Source organism: Pelodiscus sinensis, chromosome 14, assembly GCF_049634645.1.
Source record: "Pelodiscus sinensis isolate JC-2024 chromosome 14, ASM4963464v1, whole genome shotgun sequence".
NCBI classification, from domain to species: domain Eukaryota; kingdom Metazoa; phylum Chordata; order Testudines; family Trionychidae; genus Pelodiscus; species Pelodiscus sinensis.
In genome coordinates, this window is record NC_134724.1 from 27,502,158 (window position 1) to 27,525,255 (window position 23,098).

The following is a 23,098-nucleotide window of genomic DNA, read 5'->3' on the forward strand; positions in this document are numbered from 1 at the left end:
ACCTTCTCCAATTTTTCTACTTCTTTCTTGAAATGTGGTGCCCAGAAATGGACACAGTACTCTAACTGAGGCTTAGTAAGTGCAGAGTAGGGCTGAATTATTTCCTCATGTATTGATCACAACACTCCTGTTAATGCACTCCAGAATCATGTTTGCTTTTTTTGCAACAGTGTCACACTATAGACTCATATTTAGCATGTGGTCCACTATGACCCCTAGATCCCTTTCTGCAGTACTCCTTCCTAGATAGTAGCTTCCCATTCTGTATGTGTGAAACTGAGGGTACGTCTAGACTACCGGGTTTTGTCGACAGAAGTTTTGTCGACAGTATCTGTCGACAAAACTTCTGTCGACAAAGAGAGTCCAGACACATTGAGTTCTGTCGACAAAGCAAGCTGCTTTGTCGACAGAACCCTGTAGTCTAGACGCAACCCTACAGGCAATAACACCTTCTGGCGACAGAACTCTCTCGACAGAAGGTGTTATGCCTCGTAAAATGAGGTTTACCAGCGTCGACAAAACTGCTGAGTTCTGTCGACATTATGTCGACAGAACTCAGCGGTAGTGTAGACGCTGGTATAGTTTTGTCGACAAAAGTCCACTTATGTCGACAACACTCAGTAGTCTAGACACACCCTGACTGTTCCTTCCTACATGCAGTATTTTGCATTTGTCCTTATTAAACTTCATGAAATATTGTGTTGATAAATCTGCATCTTTTCCGGAAAAAAGGTTTTGACCAAAATATTTTGCCCAGGACTCCAGAGTTCTCATCACAACTCTGTTAAGGTACATCTACACTGTACCCGTAGGTTGAAATAAGATTCGCAATTTTAGTTCTGCAAATTGCACATCTTATTTTGATCTAATTTCAAAATAAAGCACTATTCCGACAAGTCCCCTAACCCTCATGGAACAAGGGTTACAGGAATGCTGGAATAGCACGTCCATTATTTCTAAATCTATTTTGAAATAACAGGCATGTTTAAAGATGCAGGATAGCTATTTCAGGATACTTCTGGTATCATGAAATAGTGCCGCTGTCTAGATGTAGTCTTATTGACTTGCAATGTGGCCTTACTCCCAATATTTTGCCCCCTTGCCCTCACTTTCTCCATCTGTCGAAAGGTTGTAGGGCCTAGAGGTTAGAACAGGGGAGGGACTGGGAGTTAAGACTCCTGGGTTCTCTCACTGATTCCCTTCCCCCATTTCTTGCGGGGCAGGAGTCGGGGGTGGGGTGGCAAATGTCATATCCACATGAAAGGGAAAAAATTAAAGTCATGGTGAGTCACACATTATAATTCATGGAAGGCCTATATCTGCTCAGTCAAGTGTTAAATAACTTTCAATGTATAGGCTGTTCAGTTTTTTATCTTGAACTTTTTCTAGATAACATCCAGCAGCATGCCACGTAATCTGATGCAGGAAGAGGTGTGGGAGGGGGATGTTAAAAAAAGGTTGAAGTGGGTTCCAGCTCTTTGTAGCGTAGCAGTAGAAAAATATTTTATTAAAAATTCTACAATAGAATGAAAACAAAGTGTAGTCAGAGATTAGAATCCAGAATGACTAGAACATTAATTGCAAGAGTGTGTGGGTGGGAGGGAGATTGTGGGGTTCTTTTAAACGCAAGACATGGTCACTAAAATAAATAAATGATTGTTATTTTACCAAATCAATCATGAGCTGAAAATATGTCAAACCAAGCATGAAGACTAATCAACATGAAAGAGGATAAGACTAGTGTTTACATATACCAGTTTGACTCATGTAGGTCTGCACCCTGGCAATCACAAAACTGATGTTTATTTTTCTGCACTTTCAATGCCATTCAAAAGAAAGAAACTAGTTGTGAAAAATGCAAGATGGAACACAACAGATAAGATGAAATGAATGGTAATGTGCAGGCTATAACTGTGCTGTGAGTGGGACATCTGTTGGTTTCGCTTTTTCTGAGCACACATTTTGGGCCCATTTTTATCCAAATATTTAAGCTAGTAAGGTTTAAAGATAGCAAGCCCCCCAAGTTCTTGAAAGAGGCTTTAAAAACAACTAAACCAACAACTTTATCTGATGCCTCTGCTTTCAATATCAGAAGAGTTAGAAATCCACTATTTTAAAGAGATCTGAGATCCTTATCAGTATGGCAAAATGGACTGATGAGTAAGTGCATTTTTAATCTCAGAGACCACAGTTTACAGGAAACTGTGATAGTAATGAAAAGAAAGAATAACTAACTATATCACAGTTTCCTTAGGAAGAAGAATTTTGATATATTGTATGATACCGTGAAAAACTACAATGCTGTTTCTAAAGTTGCTTGGATATTTTTCTCTGGATTTAAGCTCAACAAGTCACATGATTCTTCTTTGCTCTGGCTGATCTGGTCTAGCACTGTAAAAGAACAGATATATTGCCTTTTTTAAATGATCTTAAGATTCAAAGACCAAAAAAATTAAATAAAAAGTTCCCAATTCAAAGGGCACACATATTAAGCTTCTTTACAGTTACACATAATAGGACAGAATTCCCTAAGTCAAAGCTGCAAGACACTGAATACTTTCAGAATCACTGGAGGTTGAATGTGTTCAGCACTCTATGGAATCAGGCTCCAAACCTTCTGTGCAAACTGTCCAGGTTGAAAAACACAATGTATTTTAAGAACTAATTATAATTAGTTTTCTGTTGCACGGGTAGGTCAATTAACTTCACAGCAGCCTGCTGTGGTGGGGCCAGGAGCCCCGTTGGCAGGGCAGCAGGGCAGTGGTCTGCCACAGCAAAGTTGGGAGTTCCACAGGCAGTGGGGCTGGTGGCAGGTGGGAGAGTCAGCTGGGAGGCTAGGCCAGGAACAGAGCTGAGCTGGGAGGCTGGTTGCAGGAGGGCCAGAAATGACCTCTGTTGTTCAGGCAAAATCCCACATTTGGGACCACTCAGGTTCCAAGAGTGCTGCACCAGGAACGTCCAACCTGTAATGATGTTTAGTAGCCAAGGAACACTTCAAAAGCAATGTGGCTCACTCACCAACTTTAGTCTAGTTCCTGTTACCATTGAAGTCAGGGGATGTCTGGCTATCAACTTCAAAAGGAGTAGAATCAGGCTCTTAACATGTAGTGTTTAAACTAGGAGAGTGATGACATTCTCCCCTTATGTCCCTCTTCTTTTCCATTCTGGCTCCAATGCTAGTTCAAGTATGGTAACCAAATATAGGCCCACAATTCAAGCCCTGCATTAGCAAACCACCAAATCTGAGCACTGCTACAAAAGCATGTCAGTAAGGATATGCAAGCCCTTTCATTTTCGGTTTAAGCTGATTTTTACTGGAAAAAAATCCAGGTTTTAAAAAAGTGCTTTTCATTTTTTCCAATTGTGATTATTTTGTATCATTTAAAAATATTTTTTACTAGAAAAATGCATGAGATATGTATTATAACAGATTAGTCTGTGTGTCTGTGCAAAGCCACTATTAAAGTAAGACTATGTATTAGTCTAGAAAATACACACAATATAAACAGATATGCACTCAAACTCTGAAGTATAGAAGGCCCCTGACTTGCGACTGCCCAAATTACGACCCCCCCCGCACTTACAAGAATTTTTGTAAGCGTGGAAGGGGCCGAAAACCCCTGACTTATGTCCTCAGCCTGCATTTGAGATGGCGCTTATCGTAAATAAGGGTTCAAGTTACAATGCCCCCGACTTGCGACGCTTCCCCCGGAACCAATCATGTCACAAGTCGGAGGCCTCCTGTACATACGTCTGAACATATTGTTGAATCTCACACCCATCATGTACACATTTCAAGCTGCTAGCAGATTTTACTTTTTTGCTTTAAAGATTTTACACACTAAAATGGGAAGAAACAAATCTGTATAAGGATACATTTTAGAACATGGTGAAGTATTTGAAAGTTAAAAAAAAACAGAAACGGGTGATGTTGAATATATGTACTGGAAATGGTGTAGCACCAATGCTGACATTCAGAATAACCAGATTAAAGAACATTTGCAGAACAAACACCACTTATGACTAAAACAAGGTAAAAATAGAAACAAGAATACACTGGAATCAGCATTCATTAAAGCACAGCAGAAAGAGCTAGGTCAACACAATGTAGTAAGTGAATTTGTAGGTGCCCTCTGTTTTTCAGGGCAGACAGTAGGCCTTGCTGATGGTCTGTTGGAGGACTTTAAATAAAATTTCAGTACAACTTCAAAATCCTTTCCAAATACAATCAATTTGACCAAGAAATATTTGGAGAATGATGTTGCTCTGACCAACAAAATTAAAGAGATTAGCTGGAAATAGAGTTAACTAGCTGGAGTTACCCGGCGTTGCTCGGGACAGTTGACATAACTGAGGTGAGGAGCCTGAGGAGAGGGAGGGAGAAAGGAGCTGCGTGCCTGCTGCCAGCGCACGAGCCCACCCTCTGCTTCCTTGTCCCTCCACGGGCCTTAATGACTGTCCCCGCTGCTTCCCCTGGGAAGCCACTTCTCCCTGCACTGCCAAGCTCCGTGCAGCCCTGGGGAGAGGCGTCTATCTCTCATCTCTTCCCTCCCACAGTACCTTGAAATCTTCTCTATCCCATGCAAAGTCTGGTTGCGGTAGCTCTTATAGTGTCCAAGTTATTAGTGCACAAACATATAAACATTCTCCTTTATATATTACACTACCTGGAGTTACCCAGTCCCGCTCCCCGCTGACCAATTCACATTCCTTCCCGCCCCCGCCAGCCCTGCTTCCTGCTGGCCGGTTCTCCTCCTCTCGATCTCCCCCAGCCAGCCCTGCTGCCCTCCCCCCTGCCCAGCTCTGCTTCCCGCCGGCCACCCCCCCGATCTCCCCGACCAGCTCTGCTTCCCACCGGCCACCCCTCTCCAAATCTCCTCCAGCCAGTCCTGCTGCCCCAGTCTTCCCTCCCCCCTGACCGCCACCAGCCCTGCTTCCTGGTCGCCCCCCTTCCTCCCGGCCAGCCCTGCTCCCCTCACGGCCGGTTCCTGCCCCCTCCACCCCCATCAAGTGTGGCTGTTTTTTTTTTTAAGACTACCTGGTAACTGTAGCCACGGGGGGCAGGGCAGATGCCCGAGCCGTTGCGCGCGTCGGGGTGGGGCGAGTCCCTGACAGCACTTTGGGGCTACAGGCAGCGGGCACGTGACTTAAGGTAGGTGGGGCTACCCTGCAATGCAGCATGGCGGGCTTTTTTTTTTTTTTTAACAGGTTGAGATCGGGCCCAATCAGGTCCAAAAGTACCTTAAAACCTTCTCCTGGAGGAAAGGTTATCCCATGCAAAGTTTGGTTACAGTAGGTCTTGTAGTGTCCAAGTTATTAGCGCACAAACATACAAACATTCTCCTTTATATATTAGATTCTTTGATTTGACAAATTGCCAGATGTTCTCAACTGCTCTACATTGGTGATTTTGATTTCATTTTTTATATTTTTGTGGAGAAGCCTATAATAATTTTGGTAGATTTGAAATTTGTAAAATCAGATTGTGTAAGTTAAGCTTTAGGTGAATGTACACCAAAGATGGATCTGGCAACAAAGAATTCTGACTCAGTTTCTTACTGTTTGAATTTCACACAAAATGTAAAGCTGAACGAAAAACCTGAATTGCTTTGTTTTGTCTTGCCCAGTTCACTGTCTCTCATGTAACAGGTGTTCCCAAATGGTTGATTTGAAAAACTCTGTAGTAGCTGCTAGAACAAGTTTCAAGCATTCAAGTAAAACAAAAACTTGTTCCATGAAGTTTATGAAGAGATTGTGTTTGATTACAGCATTTCTGTTGCAATTATGTTGACAGGATGGTTCAGTATGTATTGGCTGTACAAGCAGTCACACGTCACTCCTCAGACACAGGCACCCAGGAACCTACCTTGCAATAAATGCTGTTGGCAACTCCTCACACATCTATACTAGAAACACCATCACAGGATCTAACCACATAAGCCACAATATCAGTGGTTCATACAGCTGCACATCTTCTAATGTAATATATGCCATAAAGTGCCAGCAATGCCCCTCCGCCATGCATATTGGCCAAACTGGACAGTCTCCTCGACAAAAGATTGATGGACACAAATCAGATATTAGAAATGGTAACATTTTAACCTGTCTGGGAACTCATTAATGGATTTAAAAGTAGCTATTCTTCTACAAAAGAATTTCACAAGCCAACTACAGAGAGAGAGTGTGGAATTGACCTTCATATGCAAATTTCATACTGTTTTCCATGTCCTGAACAAAGACTTGAAGTGCATGGCCCATTATAAAACCAGCTTTCCTTACATTCAATATCCCAATGACATCAAAAGATAAGTATGAGACACTTCCAGCCCTCTCAATTAGTCTCATTAGCACCAGCACTACAATTGACAGGTATTTTTTAATTTCTACTCTTTTTTTTTTGGTTATATGTTCTGAGGGTCCTCCTATTTTCTCGACTCAAGCTCATCTGAGGAAAAAACGGTTACTTACCTCTTGTAACTGTTGTTCTTTGAGATATATTACTCATGTCCCTTACATGCAGGTGCGCATGCACTGCGTGCACGAATCATCAAAAGGTTTTTCCCTTAGTGGTACCCATTGGGCCAGCAGGGGAAACCCCTGGAGTGGCACTGGTATATCAGCTCATATATACCCCTGCTGGCCCTCCACTCCCTCAGTTCCTTTTTACAGGAATTCTTCAACAAAGGGGTGGTGGGTGGGATTTGGAATGGACATGAGCAACACATCTTGACGAACAACAGTTACAAGAGGTAAGTAACCATTTCTTCTTCTTCGAGTGATTGCTCATGTGCAGTCCATATAGGTGACTCCAAAGCAAAAACGGAAGAGAAAAGGTCAGAGTCCTAACCCTGCACAGAACGGAGAACTGCCCTGCCAAGAGCTGCATCTTCCCTGGCCTGGTGAGCCAACGCGTAATGGTTGGCAAAGGTGTGGAATGAGAACCAGGTGGCTGCCCTGCAGATGTCCAGGATAGGCATCTGAGCAACAAAGGCTGTGGAAGAGGCCTAGGCCCTAGTGGAGTGTGCCATGCACTAGTGGCTGGCACCCCATCAGGTCTTAATACTCTGATTCAGGAAGTGATCCATGAAGCGATCCCGTGAGCCGAGACTGGGTGACCTTTCACTCTCTTGGCAATTGCAATGAACAGTTGGGGGGGACTTATGGAAGGCTCTTGTCCTATCTAAATAAAAGGCTAATGCCCTCCTAACATCCAATGTGTGTAAGGCCTGTTCTTTACCACATGTGTGAGGTAAAACACTGGAAGGAAAATGTCCTGGGAAACGTGAAACTGGGACATTACTTTAGGCAGAAAGGCCAGATGTGGGCCAAGCCTGACCTTATATTTGAAAAAGACCGTATATGGTGGGTCAGAGGTAAGGGCCCTATGCTCTGACACCCACCTAACCTATGTGATGGCTACCAAAAAGGACACCTTCCAAGCAATGAACACGTGGCCCAGGGCTCAAAGTGGGGACCAGTAAGCTTGGTCAGGACCAAGTTAAGGTCCCAGGGAAGGATGGTCTGGAGGACATGTGAATAGAACCTGTCCAGACTTTTTAGAAACCAATGAACCATGGGATCCACAAAAAGCGCATTACCCTGGAACCCAAATGAAAAGCAGAGATAGCCACCAGGTGGACGCTGATGGAAGAGGAAGACAGCCCTTGAATCCTGAGGTTGAGGAAGTAGTCCAGGAGTAAAGGAACTGGGACGTCAATAGAGGAAATGCCCCTCTGAGCAGCCCAGACAGAAAAGTATTTCAATTGGCCAAGCACATGGATTTAGTGGAGGGCTTCCTACTCCCCAAAAAGACCTCCTGCACGCACTCAGAGCACTACAGCTGCAACGCTGTCAACCATGAAGCTTCCAGGCCATGAGCTGTAGAGACCCCAAATCCTGCATTATCAGGTCTAGATACATGGGGAGAGATATCAGCCTCTCCACAGAGAGACTGAGCAGTGATGTGAACCAATGCTGCCTTGGCCACGCTGGCACTATGAGAACGAGGGAGGACCTGAACTCCCGGGTACTCAAGATCACATTGTGCACCAGAGAGAATGGGGGGAACGTGCACAGCAGACCCTTGAACCAATGGGTGAGGAGGGCAGCCTCCAGAGTTCTCCGGCCAAACACATCCAGTGACACTTTCTGTTCTGGAGGGTCACAAATAGATCCAGGTGGGGAGATTCCACACCTGCAGAAGATGTGAAGGGCCACATTTGCCCCAAGGGATAACTTGTGACTTGCAAAGGACCTGCTTAGCTGTTCTGCAAGGGTGTTTTGAGATCCTGGGAGACAGGAAGCTACCAGGTGAATACTCTCTCTGGGTATGTCTACACTACCCTCCTAATCCGAAATAGGAGGGTAATGTAGTCATACCGCAATTGCAAATGAAGCCCGGGATTTGAATTTCCCGGGCTTCATTTGCATAAAGCCGGCCGGCGCCATTTTTAAATGCCGGCAGTTCGAACCCCGTGCCGCGCGGCTACACGCGGCACGGAGTAGCTAGTTCGGATTAGGCTTCCTAATCCGAACTAGCTGTACTCCTCGTGGAATGAGGAGTACAGCTAGTTCGGATTAGGAAGCCTAATCCGAACTAGCTACTCCTTGCCGCGTGTAGCCGCGCGGCACGGGGTTCGAACTGCCGGCATTTAAAAATGGCGCCGGCCGGCTTTATGCAAATGAAGCCCGGGAAATTCAAATCCCGGGCTTCATTTGCAATTGCGGTATGACTACATTACCCTCCTATTTCGGATTAGGAGGGTAGTGTAGACATACCCTCTGATACAGAGTTCCCAGAGCCGAAGGGCTTCTAGACACAGAGGAGAAAAATGAACATCACCCTGCTTGTTTACTTATTTATTTATTTTAAATCGCTGTCATATTGTTGGACAGGATGAGGACAGGCCTGCCCCTCAGACGGGGAAGGAACACCTGACACATGAAGCGGCCCACCTGCGGCTCCTGGACATTTATGTGGAGGGACAGTTCCTCCTGGGCCCACATACTTGGCGTCCTCGTGTACCTGATATGGACTTCGCATCCAGTGTTGGACACATTCAATGTGAGCCAAAGTGACAGCAGGGGCTGGGACAACAGAACTCCTGCACAGACTACTTCCTCCTGGAGTACCAGTACAGGGACTTTAGGACACTTGCAGGGACCATTACCACCCTGTCCCATGTATGGGAGGACATGTAACCAAGCCAGCATAGCTGTAGCAAGTGAAGGCGAACCCTGGCGTGCAGCACCACATACGTACAGATGGCCATGAGCCTGAGGAGCCTCATGCAGCTTCTGGCTGAGGTCATGGGGAATTCCCGCAGGGTTAGGATAGTGCCCCTCATGGTCAGAAGTCTGGTCCGGGGCAGAGAGGCCGGTGACCATAAACTCTATTATTATCTGTGTGGGCACGAAGGTGGACTTGGCCATGTTTAGGAGGAGACCCAGATGTAAAAATAGCTCCTGAACTAGGGAAATATGGGACAGTGCCTGAACTGGGGACGAGCCTTGAACTAGCCAATCATCCAGGTAGGGACAGACCTGGACCCCGTGCTAGGGATGTTAAATTTAGTTTAAACTAGCAGATTGCATCGACTATTCAATTAGCATCAACTATTTGATAAGCCTCCACCTTTGAAGTGTTGCAACTGCCCCAGTCTACTGGCCCCATGCTCCCTGTGGTGCTTCAAAACTGCAGCACTGCAATGGAGACCAGGGTCAGCTGGGGACTCAGAATCCCCAGCTAGCCCTGGGCTCCATGTGGCACTGCTGCTTTGAAATGCTACAGTGCGGGGGAGAAGCCCAGCATCAGGCTCTACATGACGGTTCAAAGCAGCAATGCCACATGGAGCCTGGGGTCAGCGCTGACCCTGGGCTCCACATGGCGCTGCTGCTTTGAAACACTGTGTGCAGCCTGGGCCAGCAGGGAACCCAGTTCCCAGCTGGGTTCGGGCTGCACGCGGCGTTTCAAAGCAGCAGACGCTGTGCTTCACGTGGTGCTGCCACTTTGAAATGATGTGTGGAGCTTAGGTGCTGCCACTTTGAAGCACCCCTTTCTCCTCTCCCCCGCCCCACTAGCTGCCTCTTTTTGATAGAGGCAGGGTGGGGGAGGGGGGGAAGGGGAAGCGACTAGTCAACTAGCATGTTGACTGTCTGATAAGCATTTTCTTATCAGATAGTCGATTCGTTGACTAGTCCTTACATCCCTACCCCACGTTTCTGAAGGAAGGCGGCCACTATGGCCATGCACTTTGTGAAGACTTGTGGTGCCATGGAAAGGCTGAAGGGAAGGGCTGTAAACTGGTAATCATCCTGGCCCATAGTAAAGCGCAAGAATCTCCTGTGGTATGGGGTAATGGAGATATGGAAACAGGCATCCTTTAAGTCAAGGGCAGTGTACAAGTCTCTGAGACAGAGGGAGGAAATGATGGATGCCAATGTCACCATTTTGAGCCTGGCTTTAGTGATGAAGGTGTTGAGGTCCCTGAGGTCCAGGATGGGGCAGAAACCCTCTTTGACAGTGGGAGCTAGGAAATATCAAGAGTAAAAACCTTTGCCCCTGAACTCTGAAGAAACCACTTCCACTGCTCTTAGATCAAGGAGCTGCTGCACCTCTGCACAAGAGATGCTTGTGGGAGGGGTCCCTGAAGAGGGACAGGGAAGGGATGCGGAAGGAGGAGGGAAAGAGAATGGGATGGCATATCTGCTCTCCACCATTTCGGGAACCCAGCGAACTGAATTTATGGATGCCCAGGCACAACGGAAAGCAGACAGGCGAGGCGGTTCAGAAAGCGCCATGTGTTGGTTGGTAGGCTGTCCTTGGGTGTACCTTCAAAACTCCTGGCGGGGGCCCTGGAATTTATTCGAGGGGCCCACCCTCGATAAGGTGAGGAACAGGAATGGCACCTATTGTTTCTGCCCCCTGCTTTCTTACCCCAATGCCTGGAAAAGTCAAGATGGGGGCCCTGCTGGGAGGACTGAGGGGGGTTTCTATTAATAAAGGAATGCCTCTGGAGGCAAGAGTATGAATCCCGAGGGACTTAAGGGTAGCCCTTGAGTCTGAGTCCATGCAGATGATGGTCTGTCACCTCAGAGAAAAGCTCAGGACCCTCAAAAGGCAGGTCCTGGATCATGGTCTGGAGCTCGGAGGGCATTCCAGAGACCTGTAACTAGGAGCTGCAGCAAAGTACCAGGCCCATTGCGACAGTGCACACCGCTGCATCAGCAGAGTTTACAGCTGCTTGCAGGGTAGCCCTGGAAGAAACTCTGTCCTCCGGAAGCACCTTGAATTCAGAGCAAGAGTCCTGGGGAATAAGGCAGAGAACATGTCCGTAGCAGCCCAGCTGTTGTAAACATAGTGGCTGAGGAGCACATGCTGGTTCACTATGCAGCGCTGCAGACCCCTAGAGGCTTAGGCCTTCCTGCCCTAGCAGTCCATTTTTTTGCCTCCCTATTTTTGGGGGTAGGAGTCAGTTGACCTTGCCTCCCTCTGTGGTTCACCACCTGAACCACCAGTGAAACCGGCAGGGAGAAATAAAAAGAGGTGCTTGTGTCCAGTGTTCCCTCTAAGATTTTCAATCTTAGAGGGTGGGTTGAAATTTCTTATGTGCAACACCAATACTGAGGTATTGCGTGGATATGCACTCACTGGTACAAACAAAAACCATAGATCTAAATATATATTTTAAATAGTCCATAGGTGTGGAAGAAAATATATTAAAACAAGGGATAATTAACAATCAGCAATGCTTATGATTATTTAATATGAAATCAAATAAAAAGAAAATTAACACTAGTCTTGGTTGAAGAAGTGGGTTGTGCCCATGAAAGCTCATGATACTATTTTTATATTTTTGTTAGTCTAGGGTGCTACAGGACCATTGTTGTTTAAGTTTTTTAGTTACAGACTAACATGACTTGAAATACATGTATCATCATTCTTTCTAACAGACAGGTGCATGTTTCAAAGATCTTGAAAATAAGGTTTCATCCTACAAAACAGCCAGCACCACACCTAATACTTGCTACTTTTGACTCATAAGAGTCAGAACTCTACCAGATAGTAAAGACCTGGCCTTAATACAATACAGTTTACCATGTATTAATTAGTAACACAAGATTTTTAAAAATCATTAAGATCAGAGTTTTAGATAGCTGCAAAACTCAAAAAAAAAATCTGTTAAAAGAATCTTTTCCTTTCTTACCTTAAGCCATTAACACAGGAGTGGGCAATAATTTTTCATGGGGGCCACTTCAAGAATTTGGTTGAGGGCCACATTCTTCCATTATATTAATGGAGGAGGTATGGGGGTCTGGGATGGAAGTTGGGTGCAGAAGAGATCTTGGGATAGGAGACTGGGTGTGGGATCTGGTAGGGAGTTTGCGTGAAGTAGGGGATCGTGACCTGGGGCAACAGACTGGAGTACGGAGGGGATGCAGGGCCTAGGAGGGGAGTGTGACTTGAGGAGAGGTGTAGGAGGGGATTCAAAAAATACCGGGCCTCAGCATGGCTGCTGGGAGGGGAGCGGAGTGGGCTGGGAGGAGGGGTGTGTGTGGAGGAAACCAGCCGCCAGGAAGCAGGGTTGGGGGCAGCAGGGCTGTCTGGCAGAAATATGCGGGTGGGGGGGGAGGCAGCAGAAGCAGGGCTGGCTGGGAGGTGGGGACAGGGATGAGGGAGTTCTGGCTGGGGGAGATCAAGAGGAGAAGGACGGGAGAACCAGCCTCCGGAAGCAGAGCTGGACGGGGGCAGTGGGGCTGGCAAGGGGAGATCAGAAGGAGAAGCGAGGGAGAATCAGCTGGCTGAGAGGGGGAGATGGCGGGGGGCACCAGCTGGCGAAAGCAGGGCTGGCGGGGGCGGGGGGAGGGAGACGCTGGAAACAGCTGCTGGAAGAGGGGCTGGCCAGAGGAGATCAGGAGTAGTAGCAGGGGAGAATCAGCTGGCTGGGAGGGGATGGGGGGAGCGGGAGTGGTCGAGGGAGATCAGTGGGGAGTGGGGGGGAACCAGCTGCCAGAAGCAGGGCAGGATGAGAGAGATCGGGAGGAGAAGCGGGGTGGGGGGGGAATGCAGCCAGGTGAAACACTGAAAATTTATTCATTTTTAATTCTTTTTTTTATATGTGTTTATATATTTGGGCTGCAAAAAACAGTACTGAAAAAAAACAAAACAGGTTCCAACTAAAGTAAAAAGTTTGGAAAACCCTGGTCTAGCCAGCTTTCTATCCATCTTACAGTCCATTTATCAAATCCATATTCCCTTAACTTGCTGGCAAGAATATTGTGGGTGACCGTAACAAAAGCTTTGCTAAAGCTGGCACCGGGGACATTGGGAGGACCAGAAACAACTTATTTGAATATCATTATTTGCTTAATGAATATGCAAATGAATGTTACTGGTCCTCCAAAAGCTCATGAATGGATTTACTGGTCCCCGTGTCAAAAAGTTTGGGAACCCCTGCAGTACAAAAAGGAGCTGGGCAGCCCTCAGTGGAGAAAGAACAGGTTAAGAACTATTTAGAAAAGCTAGACATACACAAATCCATGGGTCCGGATTTAATGCATCTGAGGGTGTTGCCAAACGTCATTGCAGAGCCTTTGGCCATTATCTTTGAAAATTTGTGGAAACTGGGAGAAGTCCCAAATGATTGAAAAAAAGGGAAATGTAGTACCCATCTTTTTAAAAGGGAAGGACAATCCAGGGATCTACAGATCAGTCAGACTTACTCAGTTCCCAGAAAAATCATGGAGGGGATCCTCAAGGAATCCATTTTGAAGCACTTGGAAGAGAGGAAAGAGATCAGGAATAGTCAACATGGATTCACCAAGGGCAAGTCATGCTTGACCAATCTGAATAAGCTTCTATGATGAAGTAACTGGCTCTGTGGACATGGGGAAGTCAGTGGATGTGATATATCTTGACTTTAGCAAAACTTTCGATATGGTCTCTGTCAAGAGGCCAGCCCCCCTCAACGGTCCAGAAGCCCCCAACACCTGGGTTAGCGTTCCCTTTTTGCGGGGCCAACCTGGCCCGTAAACTCTGTTTGCAGTTAATGTCCCTCTATTAGGGCATATACAGCCTTCTGACCTGGTCCAAAAACAGTCCCCTCTATTAGGGTATATATGGCCTTCTGGCCTAGTCCAAAAACATAGTCACCACAAGCAGAGTGTGGGGGCAGAGTACAGGGACTTGGGCCCTCCCACTCCACCAGGTCCCAGCCCAGGGCCCTGTTGGCAGTGGAGCATACCGCTGCCCGCTTGGCGGGGATGCCTACTGAAACACGCTGAGCTCCCAGAGGACAAGCCTCCGCCTTGGGCTTATTCCTACCATTTCTGGGGTGCTGCATGGTTCCCGTGGCATTGCTCAGCGGGGCAGGCCCTCCCAGATAGCCTCACTGGCCAAGGCTGTCATTGGGGCTGCTGCTGTTGTGGCCGAGGTTACTGCTACTGGGGCGCTGCTGCGGCTCAGTCTGCTGCTGAAGCTTAGGCTGCTGCTGAGGCTGCAGCAGGGCCTGTTCTGGGGCTTTCGCCTGAGCTCCTTCCCCTCTGGCAATCCGCCCCAACTGAGATGCTCCAGAGCTTTTATAGCTTGTCTCCAGTGGGAGCATGCCCCGTAGGGCTGTGGGGGTGGGGCCTTCTTGGCCAGCTGGGCCAGGCCATTCCCTTGGCTTCAATGCGGGGCTGGGGCTCCCCATCGCGGTCTCCCGCAATATTCCTACCAGCAAGTTAAGGAAGTATGGATTGGATAAGTGGACTGTAAGGTAGATATAAAGCTGGCTAGATTGTCAGGCCAACGGGTAGTGATCAACAGCTCGAAGTCTGGTTGGCAGTCAGTTTCAAGTGGAGTGCCTGGTTCCAGGGCCAGTTTTGTTCAACATCTTTATTAATGACCTGGATGAGGGGATAGACTGCACCCTCAGCAAGTTTGCGGATGACACTAAGCTAGGGGGAGAGGTAGATACGTTGGAAGGGAGGGATAGGGTCCAGAGTGACCTAGACATATTAGAGGATTGGGCCAAAAGAAATCTGATGAGGTTCAACAAGGACAAGTGCAGAATCCCAAGCATTGTTACAGGCTGGGGACTGACTGGCTAAGTGTCAGTTCAGCAGAAAAGGACCTGGGGATTACAGTGGATGAGAAGATGGAAATGAGTCAACAGTGTGTCCTTGTAGCCAAGAAGGCTAATGGTACATTGGGGTGCATAAGGAGGAGCATTTCCAGCAGATCTAGTGAAGTTATTATTCCCCTTTATTCAGCACTGGTAAGGCCACACCTGGAGTATTGTGGCTAATTCTGGGCTCCCCATGATGGAAAGGATGTGGACGCACTGGAGAGGGTCCAGCGGAGAGCAACCAAAATTATGAGGGGGCTGGAGCACATGACTGTAGGGGAGCCTGCACTACCCTGCCTTGGCAATAAATGACGACATCTTCCTTCTCCAAAGTGTGGATTTCTGGCCTGTTTCAAGTCTGGTGCAACAAAGCACGCAGGCAGGGCCCAAGAGTCATGAATTGTTTTGCATAATAATGCAGATTAAGCATGGTATGCAAGACCACGTCAAGAGAACACAGAACAAGCAACCTTGTACTGGTACTTGTTTCTGATAAGCAAAAAGTATAGATGCAGCCATGAAACTGTCAACTGTGCACATCCTAAGCAGCAGGATGTACCCTAACTTGGGCATTTTTACATATCCTACACAATACATAATCAACTGATAAATATTATTAGAACGATCAAGTCTCACTTTGCTATAAATTGGGCTTAGTAAGAACAATCGATGGGAGGGAATGAGCAGGAATGACCCACATGTCCTGCTCAATGTAATTAGAAGTGATTAGGCCCTTCACACCAGCTACATCAGTGGTGACGTTCCTATACATGGGAAAAGAGGGAACCATGACCTCCTGCCTGGCACTGTAGGTAGCATACAGAGGAAGTGTAAGTGAACTAGGCTTTATTATTGTATATAGTAGATCTTTTAGTAATTGCTTTTGCATTGTTTTGTGCTGTATTAATTGCTTTACAATTTATAGTATTTAAGGTTTAAATTGTATAGTAATTGTTCTTAAGGCTTGTAAAACTTAAACTGTATTAACTGCTTAAAGCCTGCAATAAATAAGGAAGTGGTTAAGTAACCCTGAAGTGTACTGGTTTCCCTTGGATCTAAAATAAATTGAAGCACACCCCAATGACCTACAAGAAGAGGCAGAGGGATTTAGACTTATTTAGTCTGTGGAAGAGAAGAGTGAAGGGCCATTTGATAGCAGCCTGAAGGGAGGTTCCAAAGAGGCTGGAGAGCGGCTGTTCTCAGTAGTGACAGATGGCAGAACAAGGAGCAATGGTCTCAAGTTGTGGTGGGACAGGTCCAGATTAGATATTAGGAAAAACGATTTCACTAGGAGGGTGGTGAAGCACTGGAATGGATTACCAAGGGAGGTGGTGGAGTCTCCATCCCTAGAGGTGTTTAAGTCTCGGCTTGACAAAGCCCTAGCTGGCAGATGTACCCAGTGTTGCTCACGTCTTTAACTGAAGACAGGGATGTGAACAACTAGTCAGCTTGTCGACTATTCGATAAGCAAATATTTATCGGATAGTCAACACACTAGTCGACTAGTTGCTTCCCCCGCATTTGCAGCCTCTATCAGAAAGAGGCAGCAAGGGTGGGAAAGAGGGGGAGATACTTCAAAGTGGTAGGAAATAGTTTTTGCACTTGTTTACAGCCGGTTTTGTTATTATGGTACTAAACATGAATACATTCAAAGAAAAAATAAAATAAAAATGAACAGTGAAGGTTCCTAGATATGTTGATATTATGCACCAGTGGCAATTTAAAATACTTTAATCCGACCTGAAATAAAAGTACAAACAACTCACAGAAAAACCAAAGGGAATTAAATCTAAAATGTTAACTGTGCCCTTCATAACAGCTTATGAAGTCTGGTTTGAAGCCAGAAAATAAATAAGTGATCTGCTCTAAAACCTGGGGGGAAAAAAAAAGATACTAATCTTACACCATCATCCACACTTTAGACATGAGTGAGTTATATTTTTTAAAAAAAGCATGAATATTTGCTAAAGGAAAACACTAAGTACTGCTGATAACCACAGTTACTATGCACTTCTCATGTTAAGGTTACAACATTAGCCCTCCCACAAAACAGCAAAAAGTTACACAATTAAGACTGGTGCTATGCATGTTAATTTTAAATGAATCCCTGAAGTTTTCACAATGCAATCTAAATTTAAGTATTTATGATGCCATCATCACCATGTGTTTTACAGCAAGAATCTACAGATGTCCCTTATATTAATTTGAAACATCATGCTTTAAAGACAGGTGAGAGATAAGAACAAAAAACCAAGTACTGTATTCACTTTTCATAGACATTAAAGCAAATTAACTAATAAAAATATGCTACATACAAGAATAGTTTGATTTAGATCAATTACTAGCTAACAAAAACCATCAAATGTTATTGGCACATCTATTGCCAGGAAGGCAGAGGAGTTTCAGCCTGTTACTAGTCTTCATCATGCTAACCTCCTCCCTGTTTGAAAGGGTTGTTTTCTTCCTCTTTGGTGCTCATAGCAACCAATTACATTATACCTCTTTGACTGAGCAGCTAGGAAGACTAAACAAAATAACCAACAGATACGAAAGCAACAAGATAGCTGTCTCCAGGCTGACCTTGGTGGACACATGCTGTTCATTTTCAAAGCTGTATAGCAGCTGTCATGCCAGTCTAGACACTTCAAAATAGGGAAGTAGGGGGAAAGAAATTTAAATTAAAGTAGGTCTGCAAAACAGTCATCAGCATCTGTCCTTCAGGTAGCTTCTTGTACTGCCAACTTTGTCCATGCTCTTAACCAAAGCAATAGCTCTGGGAAGGACACTGCAACAATCAGGAGTATGATACTTATTGCTATGTGCTGCCATTGCTACAGGTAGCTTTTTCCATCACCCACAACTTGATTCACCAATAAAAGGGCCTGAATTTCAGAACAGCAGGCATAGAATTATTTACTTGATTTACATACATACCCAATTACCAAAACTCTATGCACCGAGTAGGCAGTTTATTTGCACTTTCAAGATGCGGTCTTGGCAACATGTATACCTGTGTGTCTGATACATGTGCAAAATCATAGTAAAGATGTGCACAAGTCTGGAAATATAGGCATAAACTGTTCTAGCATTCTAAACAATTCATGGATCCCACACATTTATTACCTGATAACAAATCATGTGTCCTTGGAAAGAAATGCAGCACAAAGGGTTGTCTCTGATACTGGTTCCTCATAGTCCTTCCTAAGTGCTTGAAGTTTGCAGGGGGCAGGGAAGATACACGAAGCACAGACATTTAGTTTTTAATATGCTATAAGGACCCTCTCTTGGTATGCTTAGTCCTCAACCACCATCATATATGTGCTTAGTTCTGTCTTCATCACTGGAAGATTGCAGCCACTTTCTGAACCAGCCACCCCTTTGTCCTGGCAGACTTTGCATTACCTGTGCTGTGTACCAATCAGGCCCACTGACAAGGGGCAAAGGTAGTAGCTATCTGGACCCAGCGATTCAAAGGGGCATGGAGCTTCCAACCAGTGCTACTACAGCAGCGGTGGTGGCCAGAGCCAGAACACCACTCTGCATAGCTCTGAAAGCTGAGCAGGGGGCATACTGCATTCCAGGCAGTGCTCGGCACTGGATGCCCCCAGCCCCACCCCTTCCACCCAAGGTCCTGCCTCTTCAGAGGGGCGGAGGGTGCAGAGCCAGCCCCATCACACACCTTGCCCTAGGGCCTGCAGTGGCTGTTGATCCCACTGGTATCAAGTAAACCCAAGATGAATACAAATTATTGGCTATATTTTGCCTTAAAATAATATTTTGTACCCATTACCATGGTATCCGGGCACCTTACAAGGTTTGAGGGAACAGACATCACACTCACTACTGCTGCCTGCAACTTTTATCGGTCTCCTATGAAACTTGATTTAAATTAGTTGACTAGGTGTTGGCAAAGAGGTGCATCCTGTCTGTAGTCTGCACTATGCCAGTATGGATGTATTGGCAGAGCCCCTGGCATAAACGCAGAATATGCTAACAGGAGAAATTTAGCCAGCTAGTAAAACCACCTCTCCAAATAACAGTAGCTATGCTGACAGAAGCCCTTTTCTGCTGTCCTATCTAGGGGTACTTCTAGACTGCAGGGGGTTTTCGGGATATCAGAGGTATCCCAAAAAACTCCGCCACATCCTGCTTTTTTTGTAGAAGAGCAGATGCACAAGGAAGAAGAGATTTTCTGAAAGGGTTTTTTTTCCCCGAATTTTGACCCAGTGTAGACGGGCCAAATTTCAGAAAAGCCTCTTCCAAAAAAAAACCCGTGGAAATAGGTACACAAATTGCGGAGTGTATTTTCAGGGGCAGCCGAATGATGGAGCTGGAGAGCCCAATGATGATGTCATGGGGGCGCTCGGGGCACCCACCGATGACGTCAGTCCATTGACAGCCCTGCAGGCAGGGGCACCGATCACATGTTCTGCCTGGGGGCGCCAGCTGCTGCAGCCAGCCTCGGGCCTCTCCTGCGTATTTTGCGTACCTTTTTCCGAAAAAAAAGGTTGTAGTATAGACATAGCCCGGTGTTTTCTGAAATAACTGTGTTAGCTGAAGAGGTATTTTGTTCACAAAAGTTATGCTGACAAAACTTTGTAGTTTAGACCTGACTTAAAAGGGAGCTGGCATCTGCTTAAAAAAATTACATAGGTGAGCTCCTACTAAAAAAAGCTCAGCCTCAAACACCAAGATTCTTTGTCCTAAGGACATTTAATTCCAATGTTCTCGTCACAGCTAAATTCCCCAACCTGACACACTGAGTGCAGAGATGGGGAACCAGCGAGTAGAATAAACTCTGTAAAACATGTCTCTGACTCCCAGAGACTGAGATAAAAAAAAAAGACAAAGACTGATCTCTTGCTGCCACCACCCAAATGAATAAAAGAAAATATAAAATAAACCCTTTTCCAGGAAAGAGATCACTTGGGAATCCCCTTCCAAAGGCAAAGCTCTCCTCCCTGCTCCAACCTCCATTTTGCTTGGAATTGGGAAAACAAACAGAGGGAATCTGCTGAGAACAATAGACTCTTCCCAGGTATCTAGGCATGTAAACTAAGGACACATCAATCAACCAATACCAATTAATCAAAACAAAAAAGGAAAACACATTTATTATTAAAACAAAACAACTGCTGCAAGCATAGTAAATGACTAGGTGTTAAATAGCCATGAAGTGACAGACTCAGGTAAAAAATCCCTGGGCTGTAATCCTTAGTTACAAAAAAAAAAAACAATTAACCGGCTCAGAAATGTTTTCCAAACCCGCAAACAAGGAAAACAGTAAAACCTGACGAACTATCTAAACTTTTCCCTACTTACACATTTCCATTCCTGGTAGACATGGGAACCCATTCCTAGGAGAGCCTGACTCCCTTGTTACCTGAAAGAAACTGCTCTGATCTCAAACAAAGAAGAGGGAAAGAAAATTCCCCCTCTCTTGGTTTGAAATTCCTAACTGCATTTTTATTGGCTGACTGCCCGAAGTCCCCTTCCTCAGGTGCATCTCCAGTTGCTTAATCCTTTCCTCACTCTCCAGGAAAGTCAGACTCTCCTTAGCAGCTCTTATTTATGACAATTCAAGATAAGCATAGTGGGTGAGATTTTGTCAAGCAATGACTAAGGCAGCCTAGCATGCTGCATTAACAATTACATTTTTATAACAATTTCAGTATTTTTCTAACAGAATTAGAAAAGCCATCTAGGTGTTCACAGACTTCTGGGGCTGTGATGAAACAATTGCAGAATTTATTTATAGACATAAGCTGTTCATTCTCATCTACTATACATTTTAGAGAGTTTGTGCATCTGTCTGTGTCCCTCTCCATCCTTCTGTGAGTCCATTTGTTCAAGAACGCCTCCTAAATGATAAAAGCTAGGACCACCAAATTTTGTATGCAGCTTCTTCTTATCATAACTTAAAGCAAGCTCAGGGTTTGGTTGTGCCAGAACAATGGGATATGCATGAAATACTCTTGTTTCACATCAAATGGAAGGGAAGGGAAATGATATCAGGGACTGTTATACTCACAAGTAACCATGGGGGGATAGCAAGAGCCCCAGCCCTAGTAAACAGCCACTCGCCAGCAGTTTGCCCTTTCTGCCCCAGAGAGCAACCAGCAGGTGTCCTGTGTACCCCGTCACCTGCCGCTGGTGAAACACAGGCAATGCCAGATAAGTCTTCTAGTAGTTCATAATTACTGATAGTTGATCTATTTCACAGAATGTAAGAAAATTCCCAGACTGAATCATCACCTTTAAGATTCATATCAGTTTTGATAAGGAACTACCTGGCTTCATCTTTTGAATGACTAGGTTAGCTGCCTGCCTTCTGCAATGTTGTCCTGAATATTCCTATTAAAGCTCCAATTCATTTTACAGGGACTACTCACACACGTGTAAACATAAGCACAGATCTGCAGAACCACAATCTTCAATGCTACCCATTAGTCCCCTCTTCTTCCACCAACCTAGGATGCTACTCATTGGCCTCCATCTTGCCTCCTCACTCATTTTTCCCAAGTCAAGGAAAGGCTGGTGTGGGTGAAAAGCTAGAAGCCATTGTTAAGCAATTCACTAATGTAGTATTTTGGCATTTTTAACATATTTGTTCCTTGAATTTTCCAAAATTAAGTTTGCTGAATTTAAAAAGAACATTTTGCAAACAGCTGGCCCGCAAAACATTAACTATTTTAACATATGCAAAAAAAGCAAGCAAACAAACAAACAAACATAAAACACCCATCCACCAACCTACTGGCTCAATTATTGGTGAGAAAGTCACACGTATACTGTGTACTTCACACATTTTTCTTTTACCAAAAGCAATTCTCAAACTTTAGCACCCTGAGGACCTGCATTTTGATTTAAAAATTTTCATGAAAACCCAAATCCCCCTCCCGTTCAGCCACAAGACTGCCTCCATTCCACCTCTTCCCTAAAGGCTTCACCCTAACCCCAGTTCTTCCTACATAGCCTCTCCTTTTCCTGCCTCCTCCCCCAAGCATGCCCCAACCATGATCTTCCCCCTCCTTCTCAGAGCTTCCTGCACACCGCAGAACAGTTCTCTTGTATGCAGGAGGCAGGGGCAGATGACCATTTTGCCGGGCCCAGGGAAGAACTATTTCGCGGGGGCCCCCTTTGTCACGGCGCATGCGCAGGGCCCAGCGTGGCTGCCCCGCTCACCCTGCCCTATATCCACCCCTGGCAGGAGGCATAGGGAGGGAGGCAGAGGAGCTGCAAGAAAGCAGGGAAAGAAGTTGATCAGTGGGGCTGGCAGCCCCCCAGAGGTACCCTTGTGGCCCCCAGAGGTCTGCTTAGCTTGAGAAATACTGTTACATATTATGTGCATTATTCATAATTTGGATACCCAACGAACTACCTTGGTTTTAAAAGAATTCTAGATAACAAAATTGAAGTAGTATCTGTGGGGGTGGAGGGGACGTGGGAGTAGTATGACAGCTGGAGGAGCTGCCAAAATTCTGTTCCTTTACCTGCATGCTGCTTCCCCTCCCATTGGGGAAAGAAGCAGAACCCTAGACTGTCCTCTGGCCAGGCTGCTGCTGTATGGAGCCGGAAAAGACATAACTCTGTGGAAGCGTAGTGAGCAGGACTGGGAGTTCTGCTCCTTCGCCGTCTGTAAGGGCCAGCGGAGAAAGGAGAAGAACACTGTTGCACTGCTCCCAGCCCCCTCTCCACCCAGACACCAAAGGATGGGGAGGGGAAGGAAAGAGCATGCGGACCCAGGTTAGACAGAACTATGTAGGGTCTTGTGAAGAAGTCACCTGGCCCCCCATATCAGGAAGAAATTAATTTCACTTTCACTACTGAATGAACATCAGTACATTCTCAATCTGCCCCCCCATGTTTAAAACGTGTTGTTTGCTTGAACCAGTTTTCGCCGGGTTTAAGTCAGTTGTGTGAACACAATTTTTCATTTCCATCATGATTAGGTGTATGTTTCCCCTCTTTGTCTCTTCAAGACAAAGAGG

The 23,098-nt window shown here is 45.7% G+C and overlaps 1 protein-coding gene and 1 long non-coding RNA gene across 7 annotated transcripts in view; one reads left to right on the forward strand and one right to left on the reverse strand.

Moving 5' to 3' along the window:
* Nucleotides 1–23,098, reverse strand: part of RAB27A (RAB27A, member RAS oncogene family) — a 91,309-nt gene that overhangs the window by 64,092 nt on the left and 4,119 nt on the right. The window lies entirely within an intron of this gene.
* The window catches only part of LOC112543662 (uncharacterized), a 34,856-nt gene that overhangs the window by 9,175 nt on the left and 2,583 nt on the right, over nucleotides 1–23,098 (forward strand). Inside the window, exons 3-4 of one of the 2 annotated variants that reach the window (XR_012895784.1) lie at nucleotides 17,282–17,336; nucleotides 21,331–21,422. This is a non-coding gene — a long non-coding RNA (uncharacterized LOC112543662). The remainder of the gene's footprint in view (nucleotides 1–17,281; nucleotides 17,337–21,330; nucleotides 21,423–23,098) is intronic. The other variant, XR_003086875.2, reaches the window with a different exon arrangement.